Below are 17631 nucleotides of genomic sequence, written 5' to 3'. Positions count from 1 at the left end.
AATACACATTGAATTGACGTCTGTGCCCAGTGGGAAGGGACTGACCAAAGAGCTCAGGAGCTGCCTGCACTGATAAAAGTCACTTACAATGCAACAAACTGTACTTCTTCAGTTATTGGATAATTTTTTATAAATGCCGAACATCACTCCCAGAGATCTGAACGTTGATGCAATTCCCGGCAGAAGAGCAGGCAGGCATTCAAGACTGAATTGTGTGTTCTCTAAAGACGAGTGAACGCATTCCAGATCAAAATAGCATTACTATCTAGAAAACGTTGCACGTCTATATTACATGTTAATGTGTAACGTCCTTTGTTGGGTCTCTGTGGGATTGATTGATTCATCCTATGCCACAGACCATTCTTTTCAATGGAACATTTAACATTTAATCTCTGAGTCATTAGTCTGTCTGCCAAACAACCTTTTCGTCCATAAATCAAAACTAAGTCATGAGTTGAGTTGACTGGGGTTCTATTAACCCACTGTCAAGGCATTCTGAAAGGAGAACGTTTGTTATCCTCCTATCCCTGTTACCACAGCAGAGGCCATTCAAAACATGAGTCACAACTCTCCCTAAACTCTTCCATAACATACAGTGAAAGAGAGCTGCGGGAATGGCCACCGTGGAGAGAGTGAGCCATGTCAGGCTGAAGTCAGGTCCTAATCACCAGCACCTTGGAAAATCAGATTAGCTGTTTCTACATCAAAGGCCTTGGGGACTCAAAGGGAGGTCATTTCCTCTTCTCTACAGTGGCTCCAAAAGCCCATAATAGCAGGGTTGGCATGGAAACGCAAGACCTGAAAAGATTAACAACTGCTACCATGGGACTTGAAAATTGATACGTGATTATTAAGGCTTTCCATTTGTGATCAACTTTCTCCGACTTGTGCCTTGGCCAGGCGAGGCTGAGAGCCTCGGGTTGATGGGTTTTGGGTTGATGGGTTTTCCATGTGGCCCGTAACTTTACAGACTATAATCATTATGGTCAGTGCTCAGAGACAGATATATGCACTCTGTCTGTGTACAGTACAACAACACAAGACCAAATGTAGCAGAGAGATCCAATCAGTGTTTCTGGTTCCAGACAATGATGTCACTCTTTCTGACTCATCACCTCCGAATAAATCAGGTTACGTAAGAGGGAAAATATGGGAAATGGGGGGATCATTGTCTACAATAATACTATTACAACTCAGATACAACACAGATGTTAAGACTGCACTAAAAGTAATGATGTTTATGTGAGGGACACTTTAACAGTATATCACACTTGCCAACAGTGTAAATCAGTTAGGCTTTCTGGTTGTTTTCACTGTGGTATTTCAACATAAATATTCACACTTCCAGCATTATAGATGTTTGACATCATGTTGGTTTCTCTTGATTCTGGGGCCATTACAACCCTCAGGTCAGGCTGTATGTGGTGCTCTTTGGGCTGACATTCACTCTGAGATCCCATCTCACTGATGGACAACTGGACGTGGAATTCATTGGCATTTTGGACAAATAATCTTTCCACATAGGAGGACTGTTCAATCTAATACTCCAAAGGGCAAACAATTGAGCTCCTTTTTGTTCCAAACACTGCTGCCATTCATGTCTCAACGTCAATCACTGCAGCAATAGGGCTGTCTCATATTTCTTCTTTTCATGTATAAATATTATAAATTGTGTTATCACTGGAGAGACATATCTAATCATGATACATGAAGAGGGGGATCAACATGCATTGACTGTTTTGTTACAGACTTTGTAAGAAAACAGCTGCAGACAAATGTCCTCTCAGTTCACAACAGAACACCATTACAATATCTGCTCTGAGGGCGGGATTCAGTGAAACAGCCACTGTGGCACACCCACCCACACTGCATACTGCATAGACATACATAACTTATGCACTGCAAAAATGAATGCGTTCATTCACCACATTACTACAAATGCACTTCCAATTATGGCAGTAACAATATCGCTTCCTTACTGCAGGTTTGAAAGAATTCCAGCCTAGGTACTTTTAGTATCTTTGGCATCACAACAAAAACAACTTTAAGATCCAATGCAGTGGTTTTTTATCTCAATATCAAATCATAAGTACCGTATTGTGATTGTTCTCAAATTAAAATGGTCAAAAATAAATACAAATAGCTTCTTAGCTAAGAGCAATTTCTCAAGCAATAACTTTATTAACTTGTGATGTCACCAGGCAGACCAAAACTCCATCCCAAAACAGGCTGAAATTTCAGGCAGTTTTTTCAAACTAAAAGGGATTTATCATAATTTTCACAATTTTACAGTATTACCCCAACCTCATAGTGTTGAAATATATATAAAACACAGGAATATCACGTTTTTGACTGCGGTGGGCCTTTAAAATATAAAATCATAGGTAGAATTATCTCCATCAGTATGCATTAGAAGCACACAAAAAATGCTTCTCCCTTTGTCTGTGCATTTGGCCTCCACCATTCTCATTACCTAAATTAGTCTGGATGGAGGATGCAGGTCTAACTCTATCAGCCAGAGCTACACATATTACCACTACTAGAGCACCAAACATGATCCAGCCTAATAAGGTAAAATCAGCTGTAATATCTGGCAAAAAATCCTTCTCCAGAACCTTGCTTCTCCCTGGGATATGTTTACTTTGAACACCCCACACATTCTTATCTGATTACTAACGTTCAAATACCACGACTATCTCTTTCACACGGACCTCCAACAGTATTAAACAAAGTCATATACAATTCTACTAATCTAAATGCAATATACTGTATATATGAATAAAAAACACCTGCAAACCTCATCATGTCTGGTATACCATATAGGGTTGAAAATCCAAGATCAGGGCTGGTTTACTACTAGTGAGGAATGTCAGAGTCTGTCGACTTGACTTTGATGTCCAAGAGGTTTCTTGTACTCTGGATACCATGATTAAGTCACACAGGTATAATTTGGAATGCTCTATTCATTTTGGACATTTCTCACACATGCAATATCTTATGTCAGATTGCTAGAGCTGCAGTGTGCCTTGTGTAATGCCCTCACCATGTCTTCCAGCATCTGCCTTGTGGCCTTATGGGGCAACAACCAGGCTGCTTTGGGACAAGGAAAGAGGATAGATAATTGAAGAAATATGACAATTGGAGACAGGGAGGATGTCTGTGTGGTAATCCCTCTCACATGGCCTCACACATCTCTGCTCAATAGAACTCATTTAGTCCCTTTGAACTTTGCCAGATGCTTTGCAATAGACTCACATTTCAAGAGAATGGGGTAGTCAATAAACGTGACTTTACCTTTAATACATAAGCAGTTGTCTCCCATTTAATGAGATAATGGTTCACAAACTCAGATGTTAGATACAGATACAGAGATCAGTAGAGACCAGTAGACTAATTAGATTGAGACAACAGACTACTGTACTTTGCAGAGAGAGAAAGTAGGAGGTGGTGTTAGTTACAGTAACAGTGCACTATGATGCAGTGAGACAGAAAAGTGTTAGTCAGCATGGGGTCACTGAACTTCACCACTCCCTGCTGCTGATTCCCAGGAAATGTATGGGACGTTTCCCTCACGGCCCAGAATAGCAACCGTGTAACTGAATAGAATGGAGAAGCACTGTTACATAGGTCAAGGAACCGACTCGATAACTAACAGCAAAGCTGCTGTATGACTATATCAGTGACGTGCAATCAGGGTAGGCAGGGTATTTAATGCTGTGATAATCAAATAAAAAAGCTGTTATGAATAGCCAAATAGAAAGAAAAAAGGTATATATTTTTTGCATTCTTTTTTGTTATCAAATGTTTTTTTCCCAATGATTCTGGTGGTTTTTAGGCTCAAAATCAAAAAATATGCTAAGAATGCTACAAAACCATAGGAAAGGTGTCAAGGTATGCATACCTTCCATTCAAATCCATTCAAATTGTTGACGGGCGTGGTCGTTCTTGACTCCAGTCACTTTTGACTAGGCCTTGCTGCTTTGCCTAGCTTCCTTCGTTGCATTGAGACGATTTTATATTTTGTGCATGCATATTAACTAAACATTTGGGCGTGTGTACATAATTTGGCGCTTGCATCCCTTGAACTGAACAAAGCTAGCGAGCAAGCAAAAACAGTCTGACGAATGGACACTATACTGCACCTTCTAGGCAGAGTTCCTCTGTCCAGTGTCTGTGTTCTTTTGCCCATCTTAATCTTTTCTTTTATTGGCCAGTCTAATATGGCTTTTTCTTTGCAACTCTGCCTCGAAGGCCAGCATCCCGGAGTCGCCTCTTCACTGTTGACGTTGAGACTGGCGTTTTGCGGGTACTATTTAACGAAGTTGCCAGTTGAGGACTTGTGAGGCATCTGTTTCTCAAACTAGACAGTCTAATGTACTTGTCCTCTTGCTCAGTTGTGCACCGGGGCCTCCCACTCCTCTTTCTAAACAGCAGCCATCCTCTCCTGCGCCATTCTTTCATTTCTCATGTTTACTCAACAGTAGCCTAACCCTGAAATTGCAATGGAAAATTCATATAGGCCTACATTTACTTGTAACTGAAGTCCCTTTGTCTGTTCTTCAGGGTGAACCTCTCAGTGACAGCGTTGTAGAAGTCTTCTGTTTTACTTTTGCGTTTGAAAAGTCTCTCAGCCTCGATTGACATGATGGCCAAGGATGACAAAATGTTCATATCTGGCTTTCATTTGAACACTGATATTGTCCAAAATGTCGTAAAACATTTCTCTCCTCTCATCTATGCTCCTGATTGCTGTGTCTGTCAGGCCGAGTGTGGTGCATTTCTTTCCTCAAACCGAATAATAGAAAGTGTCAAACTCTTGTCTCTGGGAATCCAGAACTTTCATTATGCCACTGATACGTGCACAGCAGAACCCCATGTTCGTTATTTTATTCTGCAGAACACAAAAGAGTGCATCAATTCCTCTGAAAATCTCCCCATAGACCATCAGCAGAAAGCCGGTTGATGCCTTTGGCAGCCAGGTATCATATCCAGAGGCCATCAGCAGCATGTCGTTGTCTCGATCGCATTATTTTCTGTCCCTTCCTCTAATGTAGGTCATGAAGTGCAGGTGTTGGTCTCCCTCAAAATTATACCAAGTGTCCCTTGGAAATCCAGCTTGGGAAATTTGGGGTCACTTAGAAATGTCCTTGTTTTTGAAAGAAAAGCACATTTTTGTCCATTAAAAGAACATAAAATTGATCAGAAATACAGTGTTGACATTGTTAATGTTGTAAATGACTATTGTAGCTGGAAACGTCAGATTTTTTATGGAATATCTACATATGTGTACAGAGGCCCATTATCAGCAACCATCACTCCTGTGTTCCAATGGCACGTTGTGTTAGCTAATACAAGTTGATCATTTTAAAAGGCTAATTGATCATTAGAAAACCCTTTTGCAATTATGTTAGCACAGCTGAAAACTGTTTGTCTGATTAAAGAAGCAATAAAACTGGCCCTATTTAGACTAGTTAAGTAACTGGAGCATCAGCATTTGTGGGTTAGATTACAGGCTTAAATGGCCAGAAACAAAATACTTTCTTCTGAAACTCGTCAGTCTATTCTTGTTCTGAGAAATGAAAGCTATTCCATGCGAGAATTTGCCAAGAAACTGAAGATCTCGAACAATGCTGTGTACTTCTCCCTTCACAGAACAGCGCAAACTGTCTCTAACCAGAATAGACAGAGGAGTGGGAGGCCCCGGTGCACAACTGAGCAAGAGGACAAGTACATTAGAGTGTCTAGTTTGAGAAACAGACACCTCACAAGTCCTCAACTGGCAGCTTCATTAAATAGTACCCACAAAACACCAGTCTCAATGTCAACATTGAAGAGGCGACTACGGGATGCTGGCCTTCTAGGCAGAGTTCCTCTGTCCAGTGTCTGTGTTCTTTTGCCCATATTAATCTTTTATTTTTATTGGCCAGTCTGAGATATGGCTTTTTCTTTGCAACTCTGCCTAGAAGGCCAGCATCCCGGAGTCGCCTCTTCACTAGTGCCCACAAAGCTAAGGACCCTGGGACTAAACACCTCCCTCTGCAACTGGATCCTGGACTTCCTGACGGGCCGCCCCCAGGTGGTAAGGGTAGGCAACGTCACATCTGCCACCTTAATCCTCAACACGGGGGCCCCTCAGGGGTGTGTGCTTAGTCCTTTCCTGTACTCCCTGTTCACCCACGACTGTACTCCCTGTTTACACTGCTGTTACTCGCTGTTTACTCTCTATGCATTCTCACTTTACCCCTACCACCATGTACAAATTACCTCGACTAACCTTGACCCACGCATGTTGCCTCGGTACCGGTACCCCCTGAATATAGCCTCATTATTGTTATTTTATTGCGTTACTTTTTATTTTATACTTTAGTTTATTTAGTAAATATTTTCTTAACTCTATTTTCTTAGAGCTGCATTGTTGTTTAAGGGCTTTTAAGTAAGCATTTCACGGTAAGGTGAAACACACTTGTTGTATTCGGCGCACATGACAAATACATTTTGCTTTGATTTGACAACATCCTTTGATGCTTTTGATTAATCAAGCTCAAATTTTGTTTTGATGAGACACTTTTTTGATGTTTTGAATTGCGTTTTTCAGTCATTTTGATTGTTGGACATTTCATTAGAATCGTATTATATATGTGTGTGTGTAATAATATTTCACATAATATTATTATTATTATTTGTGTGTGTGTGTGTGTGTTTGTGTGTGTGTGTGTGTGTGTGTGTGTGTGTGTGTGTGTGTGTGTGTGTGTGTGTCTTTTCGCAGTGCTTGGAAGAATTGTAAATCTATTGTGAAAAGCAATGGAGTTTGTGTTGTAAATTATTCTGATTAAATGTGTCCATATATTGGTATTTTAGTGACACTATTAGTTGTTTGGTTGTAACTGTGGATGCTACATCGGTCTATGGCTGAGCTGAGTTAACTTGTTATGGCTGCAGGGGGCGTATTGAGTAACTGGAAAGAGGTGACCATTTTCAAACGGCCTCGTACTCAATTCTTGCTCGTACAATATGCATATTATTATTACTATTGGATAGAAAACACTCTCTAGTTTCTAAAACCGTTTGAATTATTTCTCTAAGTGAAACAGAACTCTTTTTACAGCCCATTTCCTATCCGGAAGTGAGATTTCCAAAAGCGAGGTCTCTCTTCAAGAGCTTGTCTATAAAAGGGCATGTCACTTATGACTGTAGAAACACGTCAAACACCTTCCCCTGGGTGTCATGCGGAAGTGAGAGCAGAAATGACTTGATTATCTCGTTCTGGGATTGAATACAACCTCTTGGAGTGAGAGGTCCGCCATTATTTTTTTTTGGAAGGCGCGAAGTTGGACCTGGAATCGCCTCCTGGAAAACCGTCGTTATAGGTGAATATGATCTCCGGCTTCGATTTTATTTGATACATGTCACAATATCATCCTAAAGTATGTTTTTTCAATATAGTTTAATTATATTATTGAAATTTATTTGGGACTTTAGACGTGATACGTTGCAAGAATTTGTTCAAGAAGGAGAGGTTAGCGCCGCACGGCCAGTGTGCTTGCTAATTCAAGAGGGAAATAGTTCGTTCTGGATCCAAACAAAGACGGTTCTGAACAAAGGACCCCTTGTACAACATTCTGATGGAAGATCAACAAAGATAAGGACCCAATTTGGGATGCTATTTCATATATCTGTCGAACTGTGCTATCGCTACCGTTTGCCCTGAATCAATGCTGCTGTGTGTTAGCTATTGTAGTAAGCTAATATAACGATATATTGTGTTTTCGCTGTAAAACACTTAAAAAATCGGAAATATTGGCTGTATTCACAAGATCTTTGTTTTCCATTAGCTATCCACCATATATTTTTCTGAAATGTTTTATGATGAGTAATTAGGTAGTTGACGTTGGTGTCTGTATTTACTCTGGCTACTCCCGTGCGATTTCTGACTGTAGCTATGATGGTAGCAGTAATGTAAAACTGATTTATAGCTCAAATATGCACATTTTTCGAACAAAACATAGATTTATTGTGTAACATGTTATAGGACTGTCATCTGAGGGAGTTTTTTCAAGGTTATTTAGGTTGGTTCTAGGTTAGTTAGGTTGGCTTTGTGCATGCTACCTGCATGCTACCGTTGCTGTGAAAAATGTCTGTCTTTTGTATTTGGTGGTGAGCTAACATAAATATACGTGGTGTTTTCGCTGTAAAACATTTTAAAAATCGGACATGTTGGCTGGATTCACAAGATGTTTATCTTTCAAATGCTGTATTGGACTTGTTAATGTGTGAAAGTTAAATATTTTAAAAAAATAGATTTTGAATTTCACGCCCTGCACTTGAGCTGGATGTTGTCATAAGTGTACCGGTGTCGGGCTTGCAGCCATAACAGGTTTTAAGCAGTGTTTCATTTCGTCGGATGATACAAAATATGATGCCATCGTAGGCTATCGCTTGTGTACAGTATCTTTGCTACATTGGTATTTACATTTGGTGAAAATAGTTTGTCAATCTCAGTTAATAGCCTATGTCACTCTGGTTGTTGGAGCGATCTGTCGTATGGTTCATCAAGGTTTATCTGTGAGTAAATCTGTCTTCGATAATAGCTAGTGCAGCGTTTCCCAAACTCTGTCCTCGGGACCCCAAGGGGTGCATATTTTGATTTTTGCCCTAGTACTACACGGCTGATTCAAATGATCAAAGCTTGATGATTAGTTGATTATTTGAATCAGCTGTGTAGTGCTAGGGCAAAAACCAAAACATGCACCCCATGGGGTCCCGAGGACCGAGTTTGGAAAAACCTGATAGTGCCTACACAGCCAACGACCTCACAGTACATCACTGGACTATATTAGCTTTCATCATAGCCGATAACGTACGGGGACATTTTTCATATATTTGCTTTAATCTTCAATCCCATAAATAACTTTTATTACTAGAAGGTGTTTCACAACAGGATTTATCTAAGCACCAGTATTTTTTTTATGGTCAAGTGTTGCAATAGGATGATCTCATGAAAAATAAGTTGGCACTCTGTTTCTCTGTCACCCAGATTTCTCCTTTGATCCTCTCCTCCTCTTCTCTGCTGTAGGAGGCCACTGGGCAAAAACTGGTTGAATCAACTCTGTTTCCACATAATTTCAACAAAAACATTCAATATGATGACATTGAATCAATGTGAAAAACTGATTGGATTTGGAAAAAGTCATCAGCGTAAAGGTGGTGCAAGCTCTTGAGTGGTGCAGTGGTCTAAGGCACTGCATCGCAGTGCTAGAGGCGTCACTACAGACCCGGGTTCGATTCCAGGCTGTATCATAACTGGCCGTGATCGGGAGTCCCATAGGGCGGTGCACAGTTGTCCGAGTTAGGTGAGGGTTTGGCTGCGGGGGCTTTACAAGTAGGGCGTCATCGTAAATAAGAATTTATTCTTAACTGACTTGCCTAGTTAAATAAAAAGGCAATGTTATCTTTTTTTCACCCAAAATTGAACCTACATCCATGGTGAAATGTATTGTTGATTTCACATTGAATTCATGTTAGTTGACAACTCAACCAAATGTAAATCAAAACTAGACGTTGAAATGACATCTGTGCTCAGTGGGAGTTTTCCTGTGACTCGGCCCAGCTCTGACCTCTTCCACATCACGTCCACCAACTCCTCATCCAGTGCATTGTTCTCCCAGGGAGTATGGTTGTCAGGACAGCGATAAAATACACCTCATGAGTTGTTGTTCTGGTTGTCGCGGTGGCGACCCCTGAACTTCTGCTACCAACTGTATCACCACAACAGGCAGCCTGCCAGGGCCCCAGCAGGGTAGAGGGAGAGTCTACAGTCAGTTGGAATAACAATAGAAAAACTTGTCTTCATGCCAAACATCATGGAAGCATTTTTCAGCTTGAAAGAGAATGGACGAAACTCAACAATTGAATTGATGCATTGATTCACACAATTTAGACATTTTTCATGTTATTTGACATAAACCAAAAAGTGCAGTTCATGGTAGTATCATATAGGGCTGGGAATTGCCAGGGACCTCACAATACAATATTATCACAATACTTAGGTACTGATACGATATGTAGTGCAATTCTCACGATTCTATATGTATTGCGATTCGATACTGCAATTTGATGTTCCGAAGAGAGTGCATGAGAGAAAAGAGAGTGCATGAGAGAAAAGAGAGAGTATGAGAGAAAAGAGAGAGTATGAGAGAAAAGAGAGAGTATGAGAGAAAAGAGAGAGTATGAGAGAAAAGAGAGAGTATGAGAGAAAAGAGAGAGTATGAGAGAAAAGAGAGAGTATGAGAGAAAAGAGAGAGTATGAGAGAAAAGAGAGAGTATGAGAGAAATGAGTTTTGATCAGTCATGGAAATAAAAGTGCTGAAAACATGTTGGCTCACTTTTTAAAAGAAGATAGAGAACAAGCTATAAGAAAATACAGGAGTTTGGTGTAGGTACATCTAACTAGCCCGATTTAACACTATCTAGCAAAACATTTTTATAACATCGCAATATGTAACTGTATCGATTTTTCCCCCATCACTAGTATCATAGCTTGAGTATAGTGAAATTGGTGTGCAAAGTCAGTTTATGGATAACTCGATTTGACACCTAAAAAAGTGCACACAACTAATCAAACTAGTGACATCCTCTCTATTCATTGTATGTCTATGACTGACCACCTCCATTGGCCTCTGTGTGTGGGGCTGTGTTTAGCAGGAGGAGCATGTTAATCATTGACTCCATAATGTTGTTCCCAGCCATGACAACGGATCTAATTCCTGCTCAGAGTTAGACTAATAAGGACAGACCAAAACACAGACATGTCTGCTTAAGGTGGTAATTTTGTTTGTTTGTGTGTTCCTGTAGTGTAGTGCAACACAGGTCCTGAAAACATCTTGGTTTTCTTTAATATCAGACAGCATAAACATCCCTTCATCTGCATGTATCCTTTAATGGAAATATATATATATTTTTTTCTTTTAACGTTTGGGCAAAAACTGATTGAATCAACTATGTTTCCATGTCATTTCAACCCCAAAACTCTATGTGATGACATTGAATCCACGTGGAAAACTGATTGTTTTCAACAAGTCATCATGGTAAGGGCATTTTGTCTTTTTTTCACCCAACTTTTAACCTAAATCCAATGATGTTGATTTCACAATGAATTCCAGTTAGTTGAAAACTCAATCAAATGTAAATCAAAACTGACGTCTGTGCCCAGTGAGCCATGTCTGGTCTCGCACAACTACTCTCCGGATGAGTAGGAGTCAGGTAATGCCTTATCAAATAATCTCACACAATGTAGTAAATTCCAGGGGATAAGTTTCGTATGAATAAACCTGAAAAGACTGTCAATATCTTTTTGCTTGAACAGGATGTAAGATCATCGCAAATCCTTTTCAAAGACCTGAAGGGTGACTCATCATCAGGTTGTTATTATAAAGATGTTCTCTAAAGTATCCTACAAGGTTAATCACACACTCCTGCCTTGTCTCCAGACTGCAACTTGGCCCATGTGAACACACAGCCGTAGACCATACAAGGACCTGGACCCGGCCTGTTTATGACATGCGTTTATTGAGCGATACACACATTTATCAGAAGGAAACTATTCAGCCTCCTTGTATGGTGAAGCCTGCTGCTTGGGGGAAACATGGCTTCAGTGTTACTTGTCAATGGAGATACTACATGTTCCCTGCTGGATTAGATGCTCTTTATCAGACATACCATAGCCTCACTTTGAGGGGGCCGCTAATAATATGACGGCTGAACCAGAGAGTGTTTGGAGTTTTCACAGAGGTTACTGTACTCACATTAGGGCTCATGCAGTGCTATGCAAGGTAGTTCAGCCTTTACACTCGTTTATTTTTGTAATTATGTAATTAGTTTTGTAATTAATTTGTAATAATTATTTTTTTTTTTGAGTGAGTATAGGCTGTGGTGATGGAGCAAGAGAGATCTCAGAAGAGCTCAAAGAGGATCAGTGCAGGGTGGAGAAATCCTCCTGACATCCACAATAACCCCCAAGGTAAAGGGTGAACAAGTCTGGAGCCAGTGGGCCCTGTGTTAGGGGCAGTGTCCCAGGGAAGTGTCCCTGACAGGGATGTTTATTTCCACATGTGTCACATCATGGGAATCACACCTCTATACAGAGTTAATAAGAAAGCCCCCATGATTACAGTATAGTATTTCCAAACCCGTGGGCAGAGCAGTGAGTAACGACCATAATAACACAGTCCCCTCCTCTCATGCCCACCCTCTGTGTTTCTGTAATGTGACAGGGGGTGCCTCAGAGCTGCCCTCTCCTCTCCTCCACTCAATCATCCACATGCCACAACTCAGACTGCTACTCTAGGACAGTTCCTAAATCACAGCATTGACGTCATCACGGAGGGTAGCAGAATAAAACAACCTATTTTGTCAGAATGAGACAGCCTTAACGTAAGTATATTTATATTGTACTGGGTCTCGCTGTATGGCCATCCTCTCAGTTTACTGAGTCTCTAAAAAAAAACACTGACAAATTCCTGGGAAAGTCTGCCTCACTAATCCTGTGAAGCAAGTAAGCAAGGAGCAGACAGGCCGACGGGCAGGTTAATCAACTCTTCAATAAAAACAGAGCAAAGCACAGCCTAGCACAACCACGTGATTACATAGTTACATAGTTAGTGCAAAATATCTGTCTGGCTATATCGGACAAGTGTATCTAATGCTATGTCATCCTACAGTACTGCCTCATCATAGGAAAAATGTAGGCTACTCACCTCTGATGCAGAATCCCAGGGAACAATACACCTCTCAAAGTCCTGTCTGCTCCGTGGTGCATGTAAGCCCAATATGTTGTGGGCAGTCACTCTCTACTCGCACTCTCTCTTTCCCGCTCGCTCGCCCGCCCGCCCGCCCTCCCTCCCTCCCTGTCTCTCTCTCTCTCTCTCTCTGGACTTGCTCCGCCTGTGAAGGACTTCCCGGTTGACAGGCATAGCCATGGCAACCCCTGGGCCGTGTTCAATAGGCACCCTCCTCTTGGCTTGTCAGTGTGGGGCTCCTTCAATGAAGAGGGCCCATTGTTGTGATAAGGTGATATTTCACAGCGCAGGGTTAACCAAAGGGGAATGCAAATAGTTGATCACCTCCACCTCCCCAACACCCCACACTATCACACACCCCTCTCTCTGTCGATTTCTCTCCCATGACTACCTCTCTTTTGTGCTGCTGTTTGTTTGTGTCTGTTCTGGGGGCACATACAGGCCAGGTCTCTGTCCAGTCAAAGGGATGGGAGTAGAGAGGAGGGGAGGGGAGAGAAGGAGCTATCTCAGTCCAGGAGGGTTCTCTGATGATCCTCTGGCATCATTAGTCTTTTGGAGGGTCCACCCCATGTATCCTACTGACACTGGAGCCACCACTAGACCCTAGACAGATAGACAGAGCTGGTCTCTCTCATATCCCCTGCCCTTCCACACATCACTGATATCCAACTACAGCACGTTAGTACGATGACTAAAGAGGAACTATATGTGAGGGTAGGTGAATACATTTTAATATGCTTCAGCCACTGATAGCAATCCAGAGATTCTGTTTTCAAATATCTAATTTGCCTTTCATAATATTTATCCCTTGGGGAACACAGGCCATACATCAAGTGCATGAGATATTACAGTACATGGCACTATACTGTGTTAAAGTGAAGAGAGAAGCACACTCTCATATTCCTTAGTTGTTCTCTCTACCATACATGGAAAATTAGAACTGGGTTCTCCAGTTTGTCTGCAGTGTTTGCCAATGGAGAGAAACTGGATTAAACCCTGAAGTTTTGTATGCTGACATAAATGTGTCTGTCACATGTTTCTCAGGTACTGAGTTAACCTTTACACGTTCCACGTTGCAGGTGGTAGTCCACTCACCTTTATTGCACTTTCCAGACAGACCAGCTATAAACTAGAAATTATTTGATAAGCTGTATGCGTGTGCGTGTGTGTGCGTGTGCGTGTGCGTGTGCGTGTGTGTGTGTGTGTGCGTATGCGTGCGTGCGTGTAAGCCCCTCTCCTTGGCCAGTTCCAGGTTGGAATTGAAAAAGTCAACTCTTTTTTAATAACTCAGCGGTTTGGCTTGGGACAGTGAATCTCAGGCAAATACCAGGCAGTATCCACTTACTGAGTCTGCACCCCTTCTCTGGAGGTTGTTTTTGCTAAAGGAAAGCAGAGTTTTTCAGCCCTAGGAGAAGAAATGGTTCTGGATAGTTTGGCCTGTAGTGGAGTAGGCTATAGGTCCCAGTTAGGGAAGTCAGGCAGGCACAGTCCCCCGCTGTGACCCAATCCTGCACCCTGTCACTCTGTGGCTCAATGAGGTGCAAGAGATGATCGCTGCTTTGGCCGAGGACCCAGCACCTCTCTCACAAACACCCCCCCCTAACTCTTCTCTCCTTCTCTCTCCCCTATACACATGCATATCTTTCTCTCTCACTGCCATCTTGCCTGTACCTCCCTCCAATGACAAATACTATATTTGGAGAGATGGGAACTGTAGCTTGTTTCACTATCCCACTGAGTTCATAGCATGGTTTTTGTAACAGTGATGGGATCCTAATAACAATCCTAGCAACTCTCAAGCTCTGTACCAGACTGGTAAATCCCACCTAGCAACTTTCAACTGCAGCAAAACACATTCAATCCTGTCCTGTCTCAGTGGTATGTCACTATGTTCCAGTATGTTTCTATCAAACCCTGTCCAAACTCAGTGGTATTTTCCTGGATGTTCCAGGATGTTTCTATGAAACAATCGTGTGGGTCATTAAAATCCCAAATGCCAAGCCAAGTGAGTAAATACATCATGACATAAATCTCTGTCACATACCAGTGAACTACCTCACTTGATGATGGCTATAGGCTGCATACTTTTACTACTGCTTAGGAAAAACATTTCCTAGTAAAGCACTAGACTTCAGTATCTGAATATATAGCAAAATGAATCATGCATTTGGAATTAAACAATCAAAACCTCCCATAAAAGGAACTATTTGGTTTCCATCAAGCCTTTAAGATTTAATACCTAGTAGTATAATACTATTACTAAGTATTGCTGAACACTGAAAGACGTTTAACGTTTGTAAAGACGTTTGTAAAGACGTTTAACCTTTGCCTAAATGATCACCACTGTCTCCCATACAGCCTAAATGATCACCACTGTCTCCCATACAGCCTAAATGATCACCACTGTCTCCCATACAGCCTAAATGATCACCACTGTCTCCCATACAGCCTAAATGATCATCACTGTCTCCCATACAACCTAAATTATCACCACTGTCTCGCATATAGCAAAATGATCACCACTGTCTCCCATACAGCCTAAATGATCACCACTGCCTCCCATAAAGCAAAATTATCATCACTGTCTCCCATACAACCTAAATGATCACCACAGTCTCCCATACAGCCTAAATGATCATCACTGTCTCCTATACAAGTTGGCTGGATGTTGTTTGGGTGGTGGACCATTCTTGATACACACGGGAAACTTGAAGATGAAAACCCAGCAGCGTTGCAGTTCTTGACACAGTCATACTCCGTTCAAAGGCACTTAAATATTTTGTCTTGCCCATTCACCCTCTGAATGGCACACATACACAATCCATGTCTTAATTGTCTCAAGGCTTAAAAGCCTTCTTATCTTATCCACTTCATCTATACTGATTGAAGTGGATTTAACAGGTGACATCAATAAGAGATCATAGCTTTAATCTGGATTCACCAGGTTAGTCTATGTCATGGAAAGAGAATACCAGTGTACAATGTGACAGTGTTCTTATAATGCTTTTCAGAAGGACACAACAGCATCATGGGGGTTGTTGGTTTGTTTTGCTTGTACACAAACCTTTGGTGACAGCGGTTGGTCCATCTCCCAACCCTATGAGCCATAATGCTGACTGATGGTGAAGCCAACCATTCCCATGCATACCTCTGCTTAGACTCTCCTTAGGGGAATGCTCTTCTGAGAGTTAATCTATGATAAGAAACCTCTATAACCTCTATCGTTCTCTCTATCAGCACTAAGATGCACAGCACTTATGCACCCGGAGTATCAGAGTAGAGGAATGAACAAAAGAAAATATGCTTGTGGTGGTTTGCCCAAAGAAGAATCTGAATAATCATTATCCATTTGGAGCTCTCAAGGTTATCTACTACTAGGATAAAAACAACCCAGCTAGGGCCTCCTGAGTGGCACAGCGGTCTAAGGCACTGCATCACAGTGCTTGATGCGTCATTACAGACCCAGGTTTGATCCCAGGCTGTGTCACAACCAGCCGTGACCGGGATTCCCATAGGACGGTGCACAATTGGCCCAGCGTTGTCCGGGTTAAGGGAGGGTTTGGCTGGGGGGGCTTTACTTGGCTCATCGTGCTCTAGCGACTACTTGTGGTGAGCCGGGCGCCTGCAGGCTGACCTCGGTTGTCAGTTGAACAGTGTTTCCTCCGACACATTGGTGCGGCTGGCTTCCGAGTTAAGCGGGTGGGTGTTAAGAAGCGCGGTTTGGCGGGTCATGTTTCGGAGGACTCATGACTCGACCTTCGCCTCTCCCAAGCCAGTTGGAGAGTTGCCGTGATGAGACAAAATCGAAATTGTGGAGAAAAAAGGGGGTACATTTTTTTTTTAACAAGCTAAACAGAGAACAAGCACCAAAACCACAGAAGTGGAAATGATAGTTAAATTACTAGTAAGCCCTTCACATACGGTATGGTAACAAAATGATCATGATAAAACACTGGCATGTTGAATGAACGAATGAACAAATGAATGTATACAGTATGTGTACATGAACATGCACAGCATAACCAGAAGTGCAGTACTGAAGTGGTTTCCTTCAGCATAGCTCTTAGCCCAAAACAACAGCCACTGAAACAGCAGAAACCTGTTTTTCCGTGGAGTTCTGATTCCTATCTGCTCAACCATAGACAGTGAAAGATAGCTCCTCCCTAACACAACGTTAGAACTCTACCAGAACTACTCGGCTGTTACTGTTTAACAATATTCAGACAAAAAGTAATTGACACACATGGAGAACTAAAGATAAACAGAGTTCCAGTTCCCACAGTTCAAGTGTATAATCCTGTCATTACGCTCCTGATCTCTTTAGTGCTCTAAGTGATAGAGCAAAAGAGAGAGAGCGGGAGTCTCACAATATGAACTGTTTTTTAGTCTTAGTGTGGAGCAGCAGAGACAGACAGAGAGAGAGTTGTACTTACAGAGCAGTGCAGGCTGAGTAGAGAGGTGTTCTTGGTTCTTGAGAAAGAAAAAGAAGGAGGGAGGGAGAGAACCACTGCTGCTCTTTCTCACTCTCTCCAGCCAACAGGGTGTCTTTTATCTTCTGCGAGCTTGAGTTTGAATGTTTTTTTGTGTGTCAGTGAGTGACTGTATGTGTGTATGTATGTGTGTGTGGGTGTATGTTTGAGCATGCACCCCCCCCCCCCCCCCCCCCACTCCACTCCACTATACAGCGACTTTGTAATAGTTTCCATCTGCAGCTGGAAATAATAGAAATTCCCATGCAGGCACAGCCTCAGTGGCACCGACCTTTTGTGTTTCATGAGCAGGAACCGAGGAGGCCATTTCCATAGCCATCTAAATAAACATACTTTTGTTTGAGATA

At 41.9% G+C, this 17631-nt stretch overlaps 1 protein-coding gene across 4 annotated transcripts in view; it reads right to left on the bottom strand.

Annotated features, from left to right (window-relative positions):
* LOC139545404 (vinexin-like) overlaps positions 1–17310 on the bottom strand; it is a 39450-nt gene extending 22140 nt beyond the window's left edge. For 3 of the 4 annotated variants that reach the window (XM_071353131.1, XM_071353133.1, XM_071353134.1), the window contains exon 1: positions 12753–12864. The gene's annotated coding sequence lies outside the window, so the exon portion shown is untranslated. Of the gene's footprint in view, positions 1–12752; positions 12865–17227 lie in introns of those variants that run through there. The other variant, XM_071353132.1, reaches the window with a different exon arrangement.
* Positions 17311–17631: the final 321 nt, after the last annotated feature.

Source organism: Salvelinus alpinus, chromosome 19, assembly GCF_045679555.1.
Source record: "Salvelinus alpinus chromosome 19, SLU_Salpinus.1, whole genome shotgun sequence".
Lineage (NCBI taxonomy): Eukaryota > Metazoa > Chordata > Actinopteri > Salmoniformes > Salmonidae > Salvelinus > Salvelinus alpinus.
Note: the sequence above shows the minus strand (reverse complement) of the source record. Positions and strands in the feature narration are given on the sequence as shown.